This window comes from Crocuta crocuta, unplaced genomic scaffold, assembly GCF_008692635.1.
Source record: "Crocuta crocuta isolate KB4526 unplaced genomic scaffold, BGI_CrCroc_1.0 scaffold1079, whole genome shotgun sequence".
NCBI lineage: Eukaryota > Metazoa > Chordata > Mammalia > Carnivora > Hyaenidae > Crocuta > Crocuta crocuta.
The window spans coordinates 345,271-368,256 of record NW_027529995.1 but is presented as its reverse complement, the minus strand read 5'-3'; the positions used below and the strand labels follow the sequence as shown (position 1 = coordinate 368,256).

At 44.2% G+C, this 22,986-nt stretch overlaps 1 protein-coding gene across 2 annotated transcripts in view; it reads left to right on the top strand.

The window, feature by feature from the left end:
- Nucleotides 1-19,348: 19,348 nt before the first annotated feature.
- Nucleotides 19,349-22,986, top strand: part of DCAF1 (DDB1 and CUL4 associated factor 1) — an 84,530-nt gene continuing 80,892 nt past the window's right edge. The window contains exon 1 of one of the 2 annotated variants that reach the window (XM_077763372.1): nucleotides 19,349-19,406. The gene's annotated coding sequence lies outside the window, so the exon portion shown is untranslated. The remainder of the gene's footprint in view (nucleotides 19,407-22,986) is intronic. The other variant, XM_077763371.1, reaches the window with a different exon arrangement.

The following is a 22,986-nucleotide window of genomic DNA, read 5'->3' as shown; positions in this document are numbered from 1 at the left end:
ATTCCTGCCATGTGGGCGCCAGTTAATGAGAAGAGTGTATTGTGTCAGCTCTCTCCACTACAGCCCCAGATCCTCCTCCTCCTCCTCCTCCTCCTCCTCCTCCTCGTAAATGAACACAGGCAAGATGCTGAAAAAATTCTAAAAGTAGATCTCTTTTTTGTGGAAGGTTTGTTTTGTTTTCCTCATAAAATCAAAAGGATCAAAAAATCCTTTCTCTTCCCCACTTGCCTTTTCTTCTGGGCCTTCACACTTCTGGATATCAGACATAATTATTTTTGGAACAAATTAGGTTATAAAAATACAAGTGTGTGTTCCAAACTATAGATGGGAATTTAGATTTTCACAGGTGCTCCAAAAAGTATTATAGCTTTCACATGTTCTCAAATTTCCCATTCTCAGTCCTGTGGCTACTCTCAGGAAAATTTACCCTGATACCCTTCTCCCTTGTCTGAAGAGACTTTCCAAAAAGGCTCTGATAACAGTCACTTGCACCTGAATGAAATTTTGTCTCTGTGTCACACATATACACACACATATTTGCTTCTAGATTATCTCCTGGAAGTAAGGAAAGGGCTCTGCCTGTCTGAAAGCATTTTGATAGCCATCTGAAAACAACAGACTCATGGATTAGAAAGCACTCAAAACCTTTGAAGGCTCTGCACTTCCTCAAGTAAGAGGGCTTCATCCTAGGCTCTTAAAGGACAAAGGATCCCTCAAAAGCTGATTGACTTCTCTCAGCATCCTGGGGTCAGATCGGCACTCTGATGCCTCTCTGCTCCATGCCTTGCATTTTCCCCAGTTGGCCTCTTACCTTGGACTCTTGGTATATGGCACATAAAACAGATTTGGTCTCAAGGGCTGAGGCAGGTTTATACAAGAATCTTAAAGATAACCACAGGGAGAAGAAAGAGACCAGTGGAGCTGGGCAGAGGCTTAAAAAAGGAATCTTACTGTTTATCTCCCCACTAAAAGACCAAATACACAACCATCAAAGACACTCACACTTACCTTTCTCCTTTGTCACTGAGGTTGGAGCAACAAGGTCCAGGTCTGGCTCCCCTGGTAATAGAAGCCCCTTCAATTCCCTCCTCCCAAGATGCTATTGCCCTTCTGTGACATCACTGTTTCCTTGCCTTCCAAAGCTTCCCTGACTACTTTGATGATGTTATGCCCTCACAACCACCTTTGGGGATCATGTTATGCCCAAACGACCTGTAGGAAAATGGGTTCTATTGGGGGGAATTTCCAGAGTGAGTTACATGCATACCTACCTATTGATGTCCCTACTTTCAAATGAGGTTTAAAAATCTGAGATCTTCCTGCTGTGATTAGACAAAACCCATCAAGGACTTGCTAGTAAATTAGAAACTAGAACTAGGCCTTCTCCATCACTATGAAATCACACCTGGAAAAAACACCTTCTAATTTTACCCTCTTTCACCACCTTCTCATTCCATAGAAGCCAGCTCAATGCTTCCCCCATCAGCCAAACTTGAACCCATCCCCACTTCTGGATGCAAAAGATCCTAGATGCCATGATCTCTCTGAATTAGGTTCCAAAGTGGCAGATAACTTTGTCTCCCTCTTTGAGTGTCATCCTATTCTTGGGAAATTTTTTAAGCTTTTTGCTTACACACCACTTCCCTCATACTAGATTATAATCTCTAGGAGGTTTTTTCACAATTTTTTTAAAAGTAGGCTCCACACCTAATGTGGGGTGTGAACTCAAGACTCTGAGATCAAGAGTCTCATGTTCTGTCAACTGAGCCAGCCAGGTGCACCTCTGGGAAGTTTTTAAAGAAATCCACCCAATGCCTAATGAAAACCTGGCAAAATTGCTGTACCATAAAATTCCATCTATGTTTGGCAATTACTTACTGGGTACCAGGCACTGCACTGGATACTAGGGAATAGTAACAAGACATGCCAAGAATAACTGTAAGAATTTTATAGGTATTAACTAATTTAATTCTTACATTGATATTGTGAGGTATATACAATTAGCATCCCTTCAAAGTTGGAAAAAGTGCTTGGGGATCTTACTTGAGAAGTAAGAAAAGGGTAGGAGTTTGAGTTCAGGAGATCTAGGTCCAGAGCCCACTCTCATAACCACACACTGAAGTGAATGAAGAAGTATGTTTACAGTTGAGCTTGGAAGATTCTCTGTAGCGTGTTAGCTAATACAATCCTGTTCTATGTGGATGTTCATTCAGCAAACATTTATTGTCCCCAAACTGTATTTCATGTGCTCATCTGGCCCCCAGAGAACACAGTGCTGAGCAAGAGAAAACACATCTCTGCCCTGAAGCATCTTATCTTCTAAACAGGGGAGACAAATAGTACAAAATGATTTCAAATTCTAATGAGTGCTGGAAAGAACATAAAACAGAGACTATGAGGAGGCCATCAAGAGCAGGGAGGCATTGAATAAGACCCTACAGAGGTGAGCATGTGAAGAATTCTAGAGAGCATGTGAAAGCTCAGGGAAGGAGAATTCTAGGCAGAAGGACCAGAGCTCAGGGGCAGCATGGGGTGTGGTGAGAACCCAGATGACTGTCCTAGAGAGTAAAGAAGTGGCCTGTAGCTCTGCTCCTATATTGCATGGTATTGAGGGATCACTTTTAGGGATGGTCCTGGCTGGAAAGGGTGTGAAAGATGCTGTTGATCAACTGTCTTAGGAAAGCAGCACAGACTACTATACTTGATATACTATACTTGATAAATGACCATGCATATTTGTTAAGACCATAGACAGTTGTCATGGAAACGGTTGCTTTTTAAAAAGTCCTACAGAGAATAATTCCATTTAGTTCTATCAACTTCATCAGCTTATTCTGAGAAGACTTCCATGACTACCTACTCAATCTAAGTAGCTTCCCAGTGACCATTAAGCCACCCTATTTTCTCTATCTGCAGAAAATTTAATACTACCTGACATTTTTATTCATTGATTTACCATCTCTCTCTCTCTTCCCTAATTGGATTGTGAGGTCCATGGAACAAGGAATCTTGTCAATCTTACCAAGATCTCCAATCCCTAAAAGAGGTACAAAGAAGCTCAATAAATGTTTACCAAATATGAATATGCATGGGGCCTATCCTTGGAGCAGGATTGTGAGGCACTGGAGATGAAAGGCAAGGGGTGGAGGGTCCCTTCAACCTTCTGGCATACCTGGTAGGGCTTACCTGAATTGTGATACCCTACAGAACAAGGTCATTTCTCCAAATCATGGGTCATGGGAAAATAAAGGGGGAGGAAAGAACTCCCTTGCACCAGGTAAGGTGTAATGGAAGAAGACTTGCTGAAGAAGGGTCTTTAAGGATAAGGCTTTGGATAGCAGAACATCATGGGGGAAATCAGGGATATAAAAGGGCAAGAAAGAAGTTATCCTACTTCTTTTTTTAAATTTTATTTATTTGAGAGAAAGAGAAAGCATGGGTGGAGGAGGAGCAGAGAGAGAGGGAGGGAGAGAGAGAATCCTAAACAGGCTCTGCACTGCCAGTGTGGAGCCTGATATGGGGCTCAAACACACAAATCATGAGGCCAGATCATGACCTGAGCTGAAGTTGGATGGTTAACCAAATGAGCCACCCAGGTGCACCAAAGCAGCCTACCTCTTAATTTTAGAGAACAAACTGATGGGTACCAAATGATAGGGGGAAATGGATGAAATAGGTGATCAGAATTAAGGAATGTGCTTGTGATGAGGACCAGGTGAATAAAATAAAAATTTAAGCACACCTGGGTAGCTCAGTTGGTTAAGCACCCGACTTTGGCTCAGGTCATGATCTCAAAGTTCATGCATTCAAGCCCAACATCAGGCTCTGTGCTGACAGCTCAGAGCCTGGAGCCTGCTTGGATTCTGTGTCTTCCTCTCTCTCTTCCTCTCTCTCTGCCCCTCCCCCAACTCATGCATGCACCCACGTGCTCTCTCTCTCAAAAATAATACCATTACAATATTATAGTGCTCTGAATTTGACTGTATATTTAACTTTATCAATGAGTTTTATACTTTCATATGTTGTCATGTTATTTTCTTAGTATTCTTTCATGGGATAGAGCCCCATGTTGGGTTGTGCACTGACAGTGCAGAGCCTGCTTGGGATTCTCTCTCCTCCCCTCTCACTGCCCCTCTCCCACTCATGCTCCCATATCTTTCAAAATAAATAAATAAACATTTTTAAAAACTTAAAAGAAAAAAGAAGTCATCCTAGCTGGACTTCAGGCTTTGGCTTGATAAATTGGGATTCTAGATTTCTACTCTAGATTTGGTGGCTGAAGTTCTATTTAACCTGTGCTGTGTTAAGGCTGGGTGGGTAATGTGAGGGGCCCTGGGCTCCAGAGCCACGAAGATTTACCTGCCCTTACTACACGTAGATATTCCCAGAGGCAGGGCTTGCTTTTGTGATACAAACACTCAGAAAACTAGGAAGGAAGGGAACTTCCTTAATATGATAAAGGGCATTTATAAAAAATCCATAGCTAATATCGTGCTCAATGGGGAAGTACTGAAAGCTTTGAAAGATTTTCTCCTCCAGACCAGGAACAAGACCAGGATGTCTATTTTTTTTTTTTTTTTTTACCACTGCTATTTAACATTGTACTGGAAGTTCTAGTCAGAGCAATTAGGCAAGAAAAAGATGAAAAGCATCCAAATTGGCCCTTTTGTGATTAAAAAAAAAAAACTCAACAAACTAGGAATAGAAGGAACTCACCTCAACATAATAAAGGTCTTACATTAAAAGCCCATAGCTAACATCATAGTCAATGGTGAAAAACGGAAACTTTTGCTTCTAAAATCAGGAATAAGACAAGCATGCTCACTCTCACCACTTCTATCCAACATAGTACTGGTGGTCCTAAACAGAGCAACTAGGCAAGAAAAAAAATATCAGAGGCACCCCAAATTGGAAAAAAGGAAGTAAAATTATCTGTTCACAGATGACATGATCTTATCGGTAGAAAATTCTAAACATTCCACAACACCCAAAAAAGGACTAATAAACATTCAGCAAAATTGCAGTATACAAAACCAACATACAAAAATCAGTTACATTTCTATACACAAACACTGAACAATCTGAAAAGGAAATTAAGAAAACCATCTCATTTACATTAGCATCAAAAAGAATAAAATACTTAGGAGTAAACTTAACTGGCGACAAAGGCTTGTACTCTGAAAACTATAAAACATTGGTAAAAGAAATTAAAGAAAATACAAAGAAATGGAAAGACATTCTGTGTTTATGGACTGGAAGACTTAAATATTGTTGGATTCAATGCTACCCAAAGCAGTCTACACATTTGATGCAATCCCCATCAAACTGCAACATGTTTTTGTTTTTTGCAGAATAGAACAATCTGTCCTAAATCATACGGAGTTGCAAGGGACTCCAAATGCCCAAAATCAATTTTAAAACAAAAGAGCAAAGCTGGAAATGATCCTGATTTGAAAACTTACTATAAAGCTACAGTAATCGAAACAGTTTGGTACTGGCATAAAGAAAGGCATATAGACCAATGGAATAGCATAGAAACCAGAAATAAACCCTCATGAGTATGGTCACATGATTTTCTACAAGGATGCCAAGATTATTAAGTGGGGGAAAGGATAGTCTTTTCAACAAATGGTGATGGGAAAACTGGATATCTACATGCAAAAGAAGGAAATTGGAGCTTTACCTTGCACCACATGCAAAAATTAACTCAAAATGGATCAAATACCTAAATGTAAAACATAAAGCTATAAAATTCTTTAAAGAAAACATAAGCAGGGATGCCTGGGTGGTTCAGTCAGCTGAGTGCCCAACTGTTGATATCAGTTCAGGTCATAATCCCAGGCCCATGGATCAAACCCTGCATCAAGCTCAGTGCTAAGTGTGGAGCCTTCTTAAGAGTCTCTCTCTCTCTCTCTCTCTCTCTCTCTCTTTCTGTCTGTCTCTCTGTCTCTCTCTCTGTCTGTCTCTCTCTCTCTCCCTTTGTCCCTTTCCTCCATTTGTGCTCTCTCTAAAATAAAATAAAATAAAATATAAAATAAAATAAAACAGACAGGGACACCTGGATGGCTCAGTTGATTGAGTGTCCAATTTCGGCTCAGGAGCCCACTTCAGATCCTCTGTCCCCTTTTCTCTATCCCTCCCCCTCCTGTGCTGCATCTCTCAAAAATAAGTAAAAATATTAAAAAAAGAAAGAAAGAAAACATAGGTCAATAGATTTACGACATTGAATTTGGCAATGATTTCTTGGATATGACAACAAAGGCACAGGCAACAAAAGAAAAAAATTAGGGGTGCCTGGGTGGCTCAGTTGGTTAAGCGTCCAACTTCGGCTCAGATCATGATCTCACATTTCATGAGTTCAAGCCCCACGGAGCCTGCTTCACTTTCTGTATCTCGTCTCTCTCTACCCCTGGCCAGTTCATTCTCTCTCTCTCTCTCTCTCTCTCTCCCAAAATAAAAACATTAAAAATTTAAAAAAAAGAAAAAATAGATAAATTCAGCTTCATGAAAATTAAACACTGGTACACATCAAAAGACACCATCAACAGAGTGAAAAATATAGGCCATGGAATGAAAGAAATATTTCAAATCATATATCTGATAAGGGATTGATATCCAGTATATGTAAAGAACTCCTAGGATTCAGCAACAACAGAATACGAGTAACCAGACTTAAAAATGACTTTTCCTCTTTTTTCTGAGACCATATTTATTATTCATAAGGGAGAAGAATGAGGCCTTCAACATAGTAGGTGTTTAATAGCTCTTTTTCTGAAATGATCACCATTTACATACTCCATTGTCAGAGAGAATTTGAGATTATCTGGAAGGAGCTGTAACTCCCTCCAAGCAGTGAAGGGTTCATCCTCAAAGATGGGGGTTGGGGAGCGACTAGCTCCTCCCACATATTGTATGACCGTGGACAAATCACTTAACCTCCCTGAGATGAGTTCATCTGTAAAATGCAAATAACATGTTTGCAGTGGTGAGAAAGAAATGAGAAAATGGCTATACACTTCCTTTGAAAGTACATAGCCATAGTGGATGTGCAGGTTTATTTAGTTCAGAAAAAATTAGGCTAACATCTAAGTCACTCCCACTATCTTCTTCTAGAGATGATCACAGGATCATACTCACCTATACAAGAGATTGGGTGGGATTTCCAAAACTCAGCTATACTTCTGCAATTATCTTGGGCACTTATTTCATTCTTATTGTTAATTGTATTTGACTCCTCCACATGGGACCAGGTTGACCCATCTCAGTAGCCCCAAATTTAGTACAGAATTGGGTTCCATGAGCATCTATTGAACAGAATATTGAACAGGATATTAGAGGTGTCCACAGTCCTCATGTTGCCATCAGGGGATTTAGTTTCATGAAAAGACCCTGGGGATTTGTTATATAAAGATGAAAAGCCACAGCCCCTGAGACTCCTGGGGGATACAGGCACACAAATATAATTATTATACAGCCCTAACCCCCATGAGAACAAGATATCAGTGGGCTGCAGGGGAGGGAGTATTTGGTTTAGATACTCTAGGAATCTAATCTCCCCTGTAGTTACTTCTCATCCCGGTCCAGGCCTTACCCTGGTCCCACAGCAATCACCCGATGTGTTGTTAATTCTTGGGTGCTCAGTAATGTGTGGTTGGACGAATTCAGGTGACAGGGCCACCATTCCGTCTTGATAAACCTAAACCTCTACTCCCAGTTAGTAAACTCACTCTGCTTTTTTTTTTAATTAATTTTTTATTTTGAGAGAGAGAGAGAGAGATAGCACAAGCAGGGGAGAGGCCCAGAGAAGGAGAGACAGAATCCTAAGCAGTCTCCACACCATCAGTGTGGAGCCAGATGTGGGGCTCAAACTCACAAGCCGTGAGATCATGACCTGAGCTGACATCAACAGTCGACACTTAACTGACTACGCCACGCAGGTGCTCCATAAACTCACTCTCCTTTAATGCCTGGCCCAAATGTCATCTCTTCTGGGTTGTCTCCATGAACATGAAGGCCAGTCCTTTCTCTGGGCTTTCTTGGCACTTCATTCCACAAATATTTATTGGGCACATTCTGTTTCAGCCCTGAAGACAGAGTTATACAACTTGGCCTCTGTCCTAAGAGCTTATGTCCCCTGGGGGAGGCAGACCAGGAGCAGGCACTTACACTACTACAAGACGGGAGCACGGGTTAAATACCCTAAGAATTGCAGGAGACATCTTGGAGACTACTCAGCCCACACTTCCCTTTCCAAAACTTCCCACACACTCAGGAATGAGGCTTGGAGGCTATGCTTATGCTATATGTCTCAGTTCTCCAGCAGTAGCTTATTGGCCCAGGGAGAATACCTAATTACAGATGAGGCAATTGAATTCTATATCCCAAGAATTTCAAGTTTCAAAGATACAGAGAGCTGTGACACAACCATTCAGAGGGCATTGGGCTGGGAATATCAGAAGAGGGAGGGAAGGAAGGATGAGGGCTCCTGCCAGAGGAGTCCAGAAAGTACCCCCTTCTCTTCAGTACCTTATTTTGCTTAAGGGAGTTTCAGGAATTTTAGGCATCATCACAATGGCCCCCAACTGAAACAGGAGTGGCCAGGCAGGCTCCCAAACTAGCTGAGTTAAAAGGAGGGGAGGGGACAGGCAGACCAGGTCAGAAGAAGAAGTGAAGTTGGACAAAAGTCAGGGAAGAGGATTCTGAATAGGGGGAACAGAATATGCAAAGACCAAGAGGTAGAAACTGTGTGAGTAAGATGGAAAGAAACAAGACTAGAGTTGTGACCAGGACTAGGGTCACACATGCCCTTGTAAGGCACATTAAAGGTCTAAAACAACTTATAATTTAAATTGCACTAAGAGGGGCACCTGGGTGGCTCAGTCAATTAAGCTTCCGACTTTGACTCAGGGTAGGATCTCGCGGTTCGTGGGTTTGAGCCCTGCATCAGGGCTGTCAGCACAGAGCCCACTTCAGATCCTCTGTCCTCCTCCCTCTGTGCCCCTCCACCTCTCTCAAAAATAAATAAATAAACTTAAAAAAATAAATTGCGGGGCTCATGGGTATGTCAGTCAGTTAAGCGTTTGACTCTTGGTCATGATCTCACAGTCTGTGAGTTCAATCCCTGCATCTGGCTCTGCACTGTCAGCATGGAGCATGCTTGGGATTCTCTCTCTTTCTCTATCTGCCTCTCCCCCATTTGTATTCTCTCTTTCAAAATAAATAAATAAACATACGTAAAAAAATAAATTGCACCAACAGTGAAGGTTAGGGGATCATACCAGGGGTAGTGAGAACTCTGTGATGATCTCAGCAGATGTTGCTGGCCTAAACTGAGGGTGAGGGAGAGCGCAAATTGACAAATGGAGTCAGCACTGTTTAGAAAATGGCATGGTTTGATCTTCATAACTGAAAGTGGGGTTAAGCTGGGGCGCCTGGGTGGCTTAGTCGGTTAAGCGTCCGACTTTCGCTTGGGTCATGATCTCGCAGTTCGTGGGTTCGAGCCCCGCGTCGGGCTCTGTGCTGACTGCCAGCTCAGAGCCTGGAGCCTGTTTCAGTCTGTGACTCCCTCTCTCTCTGACCCTCCCTTGCTCATGCTGTCTCTATCTCTCTCCTAGAAATAAATAAAAAACATTAAAAAAAAAAAAAAAGAAAGTGGGGTTAAGGGAAGGGAGGAGTCAGTGTGACACCGGCCTGCCTGACGATGACTTTTGTGGAGAGGGGAGCTTGCCTGAGAGGCAGAGAAGCAGAGCTAGAGAGGGTATGCCTGCTTAGAGCCTCATTGCACAAAGCAGGGACCAGGACCAACAGCTCTGGCCTCACTTGAGAGCTTGTTAGAAACACAGATGCTAAGGACCCAACCCAAACTACCACAATGAAGTTTAAGAGGCTCTCACTGATTTAGCACCTGATGAGTCATCAGTATCAGTTCCATTCATTTCCCCTTGTCTTGCTCTTCATCCAGTTCAATCTGTCAGCAGAAATACCTGGGTTTCAAGGATCAGTGAAGACTCTCAATATGTATGTAGACTTTGAGATGTAAGGACAGTTTTCTGGGGAGAAGATTCATAGCAAGGTGAAGACCTATAAGATACATTAAATTGAGAACAGAAAAATAAAGAAAATCCACGAAACCAAAAGTTGGTTCTTTGAAAAGATCAATAAGGGTGCCTGGGTGGCTCACTTGGTTAAGTGCCCTACTTTGGCTCAGGTCATGATCTCACAATTCATGGGTTTGAGTCCTGCATCAGGCTATGCAATGACAGTGTGACCCTGCTTGGGACTGTCTCTCTTTCCCCCTCTCTCTCTGCCCCTCCCCCATTTGCTCTCTTTCTCTCTCAAAATAAACAAATAAACTTAAAAACAAAAGATTAATAAAGTTGACAAACCTTTAGTTAGACTGACCAAGAATAAAAGAGATTGCTAAATCTAATTTAAATTGCTAAAATAAAAAAAAATTGGAAGTGGGGACATTACTAATGATCCCTCAGAAATAAAAAAGATTGTAAGAGATTACTATGAACATAGTAAGCTGGATGAAATGGGCAAACTTCTGGAAACACAAAACCCACCAAGACTAAATCACGAAGAAATAGAAACTTTGAGTAGACCTACAACTAGGAAGGAGACTGAATCAGTAATCTAAAGTCTCCCAACAAATGAAAGCCTTGAATTTAATAGCTTCACTGGTGAATTCTACCCAACATTAATATAAAAAAAGTTTATTTATCTTTGAGAGGTGGGGGGAGGAGCAGAGAGATAGGGGGATAGAAGATCCAGAGTGAGCTCTGTTCTGACAGCAGAGAGCCTGACACAGGGCTCAAATTCACAAACCATGACATAATGACCTGGGCTGAAGTCAGACATTTTAATCAGTTGAGCCACCCAGGTACCCCTCTATGCAACATTTAAAGAAGAACTAATAACAATCCTTCTCATACTTTTCAAAAAAAATGAAGAAGGAACACTTGCTAACTTATCCTACAAGGCCAACATTACCAATATCAAAGCCAGATAAAGACACTATAAGAAAACTACATACGATTATCCCTTATGAACATTGATACAAAAATCCTCAACAGAATATTAGCAAACCAAATTCAGCAGCATACTAAAAGGAATATACACCATAGCCAATTGTAATTTATTCCTGGAATGCAAGAATAGTTCATCATACTAAAATTAATCAGGGTAATACATTAACAAATTGAAGGGGGGGGAAGCACATAATCTCAATTGATACAGAAAAAACATTTAACAAAATTCAGCACCTTTTCATGATAAAATAACTTAAAAAAACCCCTAGTAACAGAAGGAAACTACTTCAACATGATAAAAAATCATATATAAAAAATCCACAGCAAAAAATAAGCAAAAATCACAATAGTGAAAATCTGAAAGCTCTTCCTCCAACATCAGGAACAAGGTAACAATGCCTGCTTTTGTCACTTCTATTCAATACAGTACTGGAATCTTAGCCAGAGCAATTAGGCAAGAAAAAGAAATTAAAACCATCTGAATTGGAAAGAAAGAAGTATAATAATCCCTGTTTGAAAATAATAGGATCTCACATGTAGAAAACCCTTAAGATTCCAAGCAAACAAACAAAAAAACTCTGCTAGAACCAGTAAACAAATTCAGCAAAGTAGCAGGAAACAAGTCAACACACAAAAATAAGTTTCATTTCTATGCATTAGCAATGAAATAAACAGAAATAGGGGCACCTGGGTGGCTTAGTCGGTTAAGTGTCTGACTTTGGCTTAGGTCATGATCTCGCAGTTCAAGGGTTTGAGCCTCTTGTCGGGATCTGTGCTGACAGCTCAGAGCCTGGAGCCCAGAGCCTGCTTCGGATTCTCATTCTCTCTCTGCCCCCCCCCCACCAAAGAAATAAACTTAAAAAAAAGAAAGAAATGGAAAGAACAAGTGTTGGTGAGGAAGTGGAGAAATTGGAACCTTTCTGCACTGTTGGTGGGAATGTAAAATTGTATAGCAACTGTGGAAACAGTTCGGTGGCTCTTCAAAAAATTAAAACTAGATTTACCATATAATCTAGCAATTCCACTTCTGAGTATGTATCCCAAAGAATTGAAAACAGGGTCTCAAAGAGATATTTATACACACGTTTCATAGCAGCATTATTCATAACAGCTAAAATGTGAAGGAACCCAAGTATCCACTGATGCATAAAAGGATGAACAAAAGGTGATGTATACATACCACGGAATATTATTTAGCCTCTAAAAGGAAGGAAATCCTGTCACATGCTACAACATGGAGGAAACTTGAGGTCAGTCATTTGAAAGACAAATACTATAGGATTCCACTTATACGAGGTATCTAAAGCAGTCAAATTCATAGAACAGAAAGTAGAATGGTGGTTGCCAGGGGCTGGGGAAAAGAGAATGGGGAGTTAATGTTAAATGGGTGGAGAATTTCAATTTTAAAAAATAAAAGAGTTATGATGAAGATGGTGGATAGCAGTCATGGTTGTACATTATAAATATATTCAATGCCACTGAACTGTACATTTAAAAACGTTAAAGGGTAGACTTTATGATATATGTATTTTATCACAATAAAAGAAAAAAAAACAGGGAAAAAAAGAGTTAAGAACTACTGGGATCCAGAGAAATGTATCCATAGTTTGATGTGGGGCAACAAACACAATGGAACACTCAATATTATATGAGAGCAAAGTAAACTTTTTGTTTTTATAAAAAGCATTTGTTTCCTACGTAAGTATATTTGGGGCTTAGGAAATACAGAGTTGGTTCTTAAGGAGCTACATGTCAACTGTCCTGAATGCTCTGATGCTCTTTAGCAGCCTGTGGGGTCCCAGAACATGTTCATTACAGCCTTTGTCACATTGTATGGCTGTTTGTGTGGCTATCAACCCCAAGAGCCTGTGAACATGAGGCAGGACCCTGTTTCCTACCCCAGCACATGGTGCTCCATGAATGAATGAAAGAATGAGCAAATAAGTGACTATCAGGAGGAAGATGCACCTGCAGTTCTAAAAAGGAGAGGGAAATCACAGTTTGGGTTTGTCCCATGATCCTCTCCATCTATTTATGTCCACTTTTTGCAGCCTACCCCTGACACTTACCACTTGCAGGAAACCTTCCCAGATTACACCCAGCTACCACACTGAAGGTCTGGGCCTTCAGGATAACTCATCTTCATCATCTTGCTCTCACCTGGATAAGGAATTAGGCAAGAAAGTTCACACAGGGAGGCATGAGCTGACTAGAAAGGCAGCTAGGTAGGCTGGGAGAGGGAGGATGGGGTATCAGCCCCTCTACTCCAGTATCTCCGACTCCAGACCCCAAAAGAGAAGGGTTGGGATGCTTCCTCATCCTTCTCCAGGGCAGGTATCCCAACAGACCTGGTGGAGGCCACTGGGCTGCTCAAGTCTCTCTGGGAAGATATTTTCCTCTAAGGTGGCATCTTCGAAAAGCTAGAGAAGGGGGTAAGTACCACAGGCCAAGCAGTCTCTAGGGTACTGGCCAAATGCTCACTTCCTGTCCCTCCTTCCCTGATGGAGAAGAGAGCAGGAGCTCTGGACTTTGTCCTTATAGCTGAGCAGGCTTGGACAAGTTAATTCTCTGAGCCACAGCTTACTCATCTGTTAAAATGGAGCAATGATGCCTACTTCGTAGGACTGTTGAAAGATCACTTGAGGGGCTGAGCATGGGACCTTACAGAAAGGAGATGCTCTGTGTCTGCCTGGACTTAGTGCAGAACTCTAGCTGCACAAAGGTCAGTAACTTCTACCAGAGGCCAGCCTGTAGCATCACCAGTTAAATCATGTGACTGAGCTGGTGACAAAGCCTCTGGTGCCTCAGCATCCTGAGATAAAGAGTGGGAAAGATCTGTTCCCACCCTTTCCCTCCCATGAGTGGCAGCTGAGAGGAAACAATGGGACAGAGATGGCTTTAGAATAAAACACAAAAGCCAACTCATATTGAGCAATTACCTGGGTCAGGCTAAGTCCTTAATGTCCATTAGCTCATATAATCTCTGCAAACGCCGTAGGAAGGGTACTATTATTCTCTGTATATATCAGTTTTACTTCTGTCTGTCATTCTATCTACCTATCTATCTACTTACTATTTTTATTTCTATTAAAACAATTTTTTAATGTTTATTTTTGAGAGAGAGACAGAGTGCAAGCAGGGAAGGAGCAGAGAGAGAGGGAGACACAGAATCCAAAGCAGGCTCCAGGCTCTGAGTAGTCAGCACAGAGCCCGATGCAGGCTCAAACCCACAGACTGTGAGATCATGACCTGAGCCAAAGTCAGACACTCAACCTACTGAGCCACTCAGGTGTCCCTCTACTTACCATTTTTAGAACAGTTTTAGATTCACAGCAAAATTGAGCAAGAAGTACATAGCCCCCACAAAATCCCCTGCCCCCTCTCTCACCCCAGCCTCCTCAACTATCAACATTCTCCACCAGAGTGGTACATTTGTCACAATCAATGAACCTACACTGACTCGTCATCATCTCCCAAAGTCTGTCACTTACTAGCACTCTTGGTGTTTGCACCTTCTATGGGTTTGGACAAATGTATGGTGACATATATCATTTTACTTTCCAATACGATTTATTTTTACCAAAGCAATACATGCTCAGTGGCTTCCAAGCTAAAGTACAAAAAAAAGCTTATATGGAAAAGCAACTTGCCCTGCCCATTCTTTCTTTCTAACCCAGGGCCCAGACCCCAGGGGCAGAGTGGATCCTTGTTCTGTAGTGCTTAGCCTCAAGGGGTTTCACCCTTAGCACTGAGTTAATGAACCTTCTGTTTTGGATCAGGACTATCAAAAGGGACTGGGGACAAATAGCCCATTGGGGTCAAATGGCCAGACTGGCTGAATATACCCTCTACCCCAAGGTCAGGCAAGCATCTCCAATAAGACATTCTAAAGGTTATTGTAAAATCCCTGCTTACTTCTTTAGAAGCCCTAGTGATCATTTTTGGACTTTCACTGGATGAGGAGAGCTAAAGCCCAACACAGGAAGGCTGCCATTATGTGAAGCTCCTGGAGCAGAGGGAGATTGAGTCCTGGTTGGTTGTGTATCCTGGAAAAATTTCTCGCCTCTGGATTTTGAGGTCTTCGGGTGAAAAACAGCTGACTGCTAGGGCCTTGCCTCGACTGACAGAGGGCGTCTGGGCTGCTGGTGCTTAGCGGCCCAATCTCTGGTGCTCTTCCTGTGAGCTGGGTATTTCTTTGTACCCACCTTCAAAGTAGGCATTATTGACCCATTTTATAGATGAGGAATTGAGACTCAGAAGGGTTGTCAGGCCACATAGCTAGAGAGGAGCAGGATCAGGATTCTAAATCAGGGTGCATGCTCTCCTTCCCTGGGCTGGACCACTAAGCCTTCACTGGAATAGGTGCTCTGGTGTTTGTGTGTCAGGTGAGTGGGTATGTAGGTAGGAGAGTAACAAGGGATCCTGTGGCTTCCAGTAGCAGCAGGGCCCCGCTTAATAGGCTCCCAGGATTTCAAGTCTCTAGGCCCATCTCAGGGTGAAGAGCATCACATCCACATCCTGTTTGATGCCAGCCTCTTACCCCAGACCAGTAGTTCTTGGCTTTGGCTGTGAATGAATCACCTGTGAAGCTTTGGGAAACAATAATGTCTGTGATCCACCTGTAGAGATACTGATTTAATTGATCTGGAATAGGCTCCTGGCACTGGGAGGTCAGCAAAACTCCACAGGTGATTTGAACGTGCAGCTAGAGCTGAGAACCTTGTACTAGTATGCCAGCTTACTGAAGAGCCTTGTTTTTGTTTCACCATGCCTAGCCCTAGGGAATTTCTGTTCTTTGCCCTTCCTCCCTAGCCATCAGGGCAGAGCAAAGGCAGTACCCTTTGTTCTCTGCTACAATGTAACTACCTTTCTCTGTAACAAGGTCCATAGCACCATTACTCTGCCCTCTTGAATCTGTTGTCCTCCTTAGAGTAGCCAAGGCCATGAGGCTTTTTATGGATTCTTTGAAACAAAAGCCTCCGGAATCCAGTCCTACCAGGATTGGGGGTGGGGAGCCCACCTTGCTTGAGTCCCCTCGGCTCTGCATCTTTGGGTAAAAGAAATGGGGAGGGCAGGGTTTGCTCTCCACCCAGGCTGCCCTGGGTATCTTCTGGCTCCTAGGTAAGGCTTGCAGCCCCATGAAATCAATATGTCCTACATTCAAAAAAGGACAAGGAGAGGGGCGCCTGGGTGGCTTAGTTGGTTAAGCGTCCGACTTTCGCTTAGGTGATGGTCTCGCGGTTTGTGGGTTCGAGCCCCGCGTCGGGCTCTGTGCTGACTGCCAGCTCGGAGCCTGGAGCCTGTTTCAGTCTGTGACTCCCTCTCTCTCTGACCCTCCCCTGCTCACACTGTCTCTCTCTCCTAGAAATAAATAAAAATATAAAAAAAATTTAAAAAAAAAAGGACAAGGAGAGGGGCATCTGGGTGGCTCAGTCGGTTGAGTGTCTCACTCTTGACTTTGGCTGAACTCATGACCTCAAGGTTGTGAGATGGAGCCCCTATTTGGGCTCTGCGCCGAGTGTAGAGCCTGCTTGAGAGTCTCTTTCCCCCCTCTCTCTCTGCCTCTCCCCACTCACATGCACGTGTGTATTCTCTCTCTAAAAACAAAACAAACATGGGGCATCTGGGTGGCTCAGTCGGCTAGGCGTCTGACTTCGGCTCAGGTCATGATCTCATGGTGCATGGGTTCAAGCCCCGCATCGGGTTTTGTGCTGACAGCTAGTTCAGAGCCTGGAGCCTGTTTCAGATTCTGTGTCTCCCTCTCTCTCTGACCCTCCCCTGCTCATGTTCTCTCTGTCTCAAAAATAAATAAACTATTAAAAAAAAAAAACCACACAAAAAACTCCAAAAAACTTTTTAAAAAGGACAAGGACAATTCTGGAGGATATAAGAATCTCAGAAGAAAGTCAGGAAAATCTTAATGCTAACCAGAGAATGAGAATCTCCGGTCTCCTGCCTATTGAACTCAGGTACAGAAAAGTGCCTGATATGCTCCTTACTTAGGATACCTGTGCGGGCTTTGGGCCACAGAGCTCTGGATGCTGATTTCTGAACCCATAAAAGAGAATCAAAGTTAGGAGTAGAAGGCCAGGTGATAGGTGGGTTGGAGATGTGCTGGCAGTTGTAATTAAGCTGAGCCAGAACCAGGAACTGGAAGTGATGGAGGGAAGATACTTAGGACAGGACTCTGAGGTGGCCACTAAATGTGGTATTCCTTGGCTTGCTCTCTTTGTAAAGCCTGGGCTATGAAGTTGCAGATTTATGGCAGGCCAAGCCTGGAAGGGTCTGGAAACCACATGACAGATGATTTTCAAACCAAGTTACTTAGAATCCTAGGGAGTTCCTCAGAATTGGTAGGAACTCTGCCACACAGAGTACTTTAACTCCCAACATGGCTTCTTTTTTCTACTTAATGAACAGGTGTATAAGATTTCACTGGAAAAAAAGGATTCTACACTAAATAATACTAACAAAATTTGAAAACCATAGCTCTAGTAAACTTCTGATGAGGAAACTTGCCCAGGGTCACCCTCTAGTCTTTTACCCCTTAGGCCAGCCAGGCCTGTCCCCACAGCACATTTGCAGACTCCATAGAGTAGACAGAAGGCCCTCTGTGAAGGCATGGCTTCAATGCTGCAACAAAAATGGCCAAGAGAGGAGCCACATCGGGGAGGGCCACTCTTAACAGAATGAATGACCCCAAGACCCAGAACTGCAGTCCCTGAGAGGCAGTGTGACGCTGCCTTGGCTTTAATGTCAAAAACCCTCACGATTCTAGTCTGTTCTTACCTTCAGGTAAATGTAGAGACCTGCCTGGGAGGCAGGGCCCTATGGATTGCAGGCTGCCCCACCACTTCATGGGCCATAGCTTTCTCTTTAAGGAGGGCAGCTGGGCACAGTCACTCAGCCCCTAGACTGTGGGCTCTTGAGGGCAGGACATGTCATCTCCATCCTGTGCTGCATCCTCCTCAGCCCAGGGGACACAGGATACAAGGCTAGGCATAGAGCTGAAACTCAGGAATCCTTAACTTCACAGAAAATATTTTTAATTGATTTTTTTTTGAGAGAGAGAGAGAGACAGAGAGTGAGTGGGGGAGGGGCAGAGAGAGAGGGAGACACAGAATCCAAAGCAGGCTTGAGGCTCTGGGCTGTCAGCACAGAGCCTGATGTGGGACTTGAACTCACAAGCTGTGAGATCATGACCTGAGCCAAAAGTCGGAGGCTCAACCGACTGAGCCATCAGGGTGCCCCTATTGATTTGTTTTTAAAACAAGTCTTCAGGACCGCCTGGGTGGCTCAGTCAGTTAAGCATCTGACGTTGGCTCAGGCCAGTATCTCAAGGTTCATAGGTTTGAGCCCTGCATTGAGTTCTGTGCTAGCATCTTGGAATCTAGAGTCTGTGTCTCTCTCTCTCTGCCTCTCTCCCCCGCTTGTGCTCTGTCTCTTTCTCTCTCTCAAAAATAAATACAGATTTTTTTTAAAACAAGTCTTCAATCAAGTGGTTTTCCTGAACCCCCACATACAAACTGTGACCTTCCACAACAGTGGCTGACTTTCAATACAATATGTAGTGAAACTTTCTTCTCCCTCCTTTTTTCTTTTCTGGGTTGGCTTCTCTTGTGGTGGAAATTTCTATACTCTGGAGGGAGTGAGTTCTGGGTATTCCCATTTCTTCTCCTAACCCTTTTCTTCCTCTGAGCAGTCCAGCAGGTGAGGGCACCCCAAGGCCAACAGGACTGTTTACCAATGCAGCAGAATTTGAGAACATGTGCTTGGCCCAGGAAATAGGTGGAATAGTCAACCACAAGTGAATGCCAGTCGATGGATTGCACGGAGGGGAAGATTGAGTCCCCAGCTCAGAGGTCTTAACCTCTCTTTGTCATGGAACATCCAGAACATCAGTGATCAGAACTTTTATATGTATTCAATTGGGGTGGGGCCCTCTAGTCACCTTCTTCCTCTGGGTCTCAAGAGACAGGACAATGGCCAAAAATCACAGACCACAGACCCAGGCTCCTGCTGTTCTTACCTCCCTGCAGTGACCAAGATCTGAGAAGCTGTCCTCATCCCCAGGTCTCTGACTGACCCCCTCGTGCTTTACAACCTGAGCCCCTCCAAACCCCACACCTCTCTCCAGAGTCCAAATGCCACTTCTGAAGCCCCCAAGTCATTTCCACTAATCCCTGGTTGTCCTGGTCCCTGGTCCTGTGGGGAGGCAGCCAGCTGTGTGACTTCATAAAAGGCCATCTTGTGACAAGTTTGGACCAGATGAAGCAAGAGCTTGGCAGGCAGAGGGGCTTCCCCAGAAACATCATGTGACTTTTCATGGAGAGACACCCCCAACTCTGAGGATATGAATAGGAACTCCTCATGGTAAGAGCCCAGGACATCTTCTACACTTAGAAATACCTTTCCTTCATGACTTCAACTCCCAGGCCTAGCTGGATATTCCTGGCTACTCTGGCAATATGTCTCAGAGGTTCAGGCCCATTGCAGTGAGGTTTAGGGAGGGGCAGGAGGTGGTGGTTACTTCAAGTGATGGTGATGGTGGATCTCTGGGCTCTGAATGGGAAGTCAGACCAGCCTCCTTCTGTTACACAAAGCCAATCTTCTCTAGGCTTTTCAAAGTAAAAGGTCTGATAGAAGTTTTATGTGACCTGAGTCTTCATCAGGGTCTGCCCCTGAGGTCTCCAGAGTACCTTCAAATAGGTCAGGACTGAGCTCCCTGAATTCCATAGGAAGGTTTTGTGGTCACAGAAAGGTATTGCCAAAAATCCAAGGTCTTTTCTCTCCAGTTCTGATTCCACTGTGGTTTCTCCTGGAAGAATTTATGATTCCAGGAACCTGAGGCAAAAGAGGCTGGGAGTACCCTCTCTTTACCTTCCATGCACCTGTTCCCCACCCTCTTACCTGAAGCATAGCCTCTGGAAAGGACAGGCCCCAGGAGTCAGCAGCGATGCTAATTGGCAGCCAGGCTGTGTCATCTGACAGGTCTTGTGGGTACCTGGAAGGCAGAGGTTGGCCGTCTTCATGCTGCAGCCCTTGTTTGTGCTGGGTGGGTCCACTGTGAGGGTAGCTCAGGGTATATCTTCTCTGGCCACCCCCTCTGCCCTCTACTTTGATTGTGACATCACCATCCTGCCAGAGGACCTATGGAAAGAACCAAGCATGCTCTGGGCAAGGGTTCTAGATGCAGGCTTCATCCCAGCAGGGAGGTAGAGTTGTTAGGCTGGTTTGGGAAGGTGACATGTCTGGCTTCACATTGAAGGGGCTCCTTGGCCTTGACTGCTTTCACCTTTGTTAAATGGTAGCATGGGGAGGCTTAGAAGCAGATTTCCTTAAGCCATGCAATTTTCAGTTCTGGGCTGGGACAGAGAGTGGACAGGTGATTCCCCCAGGGTGGTTCCTCAGCTACTTCCCAGCACTTCTGCAAATGTGCCCTAGGATTTTTTTCTGGTGAGGAGCTCATTTCTCATTTAAATGAGGAAAATCTGAGCTCTCCTAGCAGGCAGTCCTGGGGGCAAAGAGAAACCAGCTGAAGAACTTCAACAGGGACAGCAGTAGACCAAGAATAATCAAAATAGGAAGAGTCACCACTTCTCTAGCACTTAATGTGTGGTAGGCCTCAAGCCAAGCATTTTACATGCATTATCACACTTAATCCTCAATGCTAGAAAGATGTTATTTCTGCTTTCCAGCCAAGGAAACTGAAGTTCAAGAGGTGAAGTGATTAGGCCAGGGTTCCACAGCTGGTAAATGGGAACACCAGTAATAGGATGCAGGTCTATTTTCTTCCCATGCAGGACTCAACTGCTGACCTATCTCCTTCTGCAAACTCTTCCCAATAAATAGGAAAAACTATTTTCTAAATCTTGATTACAAGCGATAGGGTTAAAGAGAGTAGGGTGGATGGGAATAATTTGAGCCTAATATCACTCACATGATCAGGTTGTGGCTAAAGGAGCCTTGACGGCTTCTCCTGTCTAATGATACCCTTTGGGAGACAGCTGTTCTGATTTGCTTCTAACTATTTTGCAGATGATTTAAGAGAGGCTCTGGGGACCACACATAGGGAGTCCTTGGGGTCCAGGGCTGAGCAGTGGTTCTGAGGTGGGGTTGCCAGATAAAATGTAAGATGACCAGTTCACTTTTTAAAAATGTTTATTTATTTTGATAAGAAAGAGTGAGAGAGTGCTTGCGAGAGAGAGGGAGAGATAGAATCCCAAGCAGGCTCCATGCTGTCAGTGCAGAGCATGACACAGGACTCAATCCCATGAACCATGAGATCATGATATGAGCCAAAATCAAGAGTTGGATGCTTTACCCACTGAGACACCCAGGTGCCCCAGGATGACCAGTTAACTTTTCATATCAGATGAAAAATATTAAAACAACAACAACAACAAGCATATCCTAAAGATTGCATGGGGCTCTTCCCATGCAATTAAGACTCCTTAATCTTGTTGAGACCCTGGTAGGTGGGAGCTGGGGTGGGGCTGGGGATGATGGTCACTGCTTCATTTTCACGTGAGCCTCAGACTCCTCTATGAAGCTGTATCTGTGGGAATAGGAGGCAGGGACTGACTTCTGGAGATCACAGCTACTGTGGCCACTGGACAAGGTGGGGCTCAAATTTGTCTTTGTGGAGTCTCATTTTTTCCCTCTGTAAAACAAAAGGGGGGTGGATGTGGATGCTGTCATATAGGAGTGGTTGTTTTGCATACCTCATGGGCAATGGGGTAGTGTTCCATTTTGTTAGAGGGCTGCCAAGGTCCCCAGGCAGGAGGAAGTCACCAAATGAATGACTAGAATTCCCTCTTTGTCCAGATGGGGACCCTTAAAGCCTGTAGACCCTAAACTTTCCCATGGTGGCTCCTGTGACACTTGGACACTTGCAGTAGCAGTCTTGTTCAGCCAACAGTGGAGCAGGGGTGGATGTGGGATAGGTGGCTTCATCTTGTGGCCCCAAGGAGTTTTAGGAGGAGGCCTAGGAAATGCAGTGGCACCATTGTGGGGATAGGCTGGTGAGAACACCCAGATCTGGTGAGTCTGGAAGTAGGTGACTGGAGAGAAGGGGTGGTAGAAAGGGGTCGAGCATCCTGAGGCTCAGAGAACTTGGTGCTATTGATTTTCCTACTTCAGTACATGGGCATGCTTAGAGGTGAGGGCAGGTAGAACATGATATTGGGGCCAGAGATGGGCTGCTCTTGCCCTTTATCTGCCACCAGGCAGGCCTGTAAGCATGACTTTTGGATGGTGGCTGCTGTTTCTGAGGTACACCATAGGGAGAAGTTCAGCACAGGCAGAGCAGGGGAAGACAGTCCAGAGATGTTCTTCCAAAGAGGCTAAGGAATCTCTTTCCAGTAATTCAGGGCAATGTGCTGGACCAAGCCAGGTGTGTGGGCCTGGACTATCTGCGTATTTGTGCTTGCATGTGCTTAGATGTCAAAACATTGTCTGTGAGGTCTGGTGCCAATACATTGGTGTGGATGCTTGTGTATCTGGCACACATTCCTGTGCTGTGAAATGTATCAGTGAATATGCTTGGAATGCGTATGCAGCCTGGAAAACTAGGGTGCTCTCCCCTCCCCTTCCCAGAGTGGGAGTTTGGGAGTGCCATCAATTGTGTGGCTCTGTGTGTGTGTGTGTGTGTGTGTGTGTGTTGGCTGGGGTAGTGAGGCTGCAGGCATTATGGAGGAAAGGTTTTAGAGGGAACCACTCTACAGGCCATGTATAGCTCCTGCTCTGCTTCCCCAGCCTCCTGGGTCCTGGCTTTTCCAAAGTCCCTTTATGATGCCCTTTAAATTGACCCAGGGCCCCAGCCTGAGCTTCTGAAGGGGAGCACTGCCATCTGGTGGCAGACTGAGGCTGCACAAGGAGCAGGTGAGTGGGACCCTGGGTTCTCATAAGGGCTCTTGCAGGTCCCCAGCCAGTGAGGGAATCACAGCTGTGT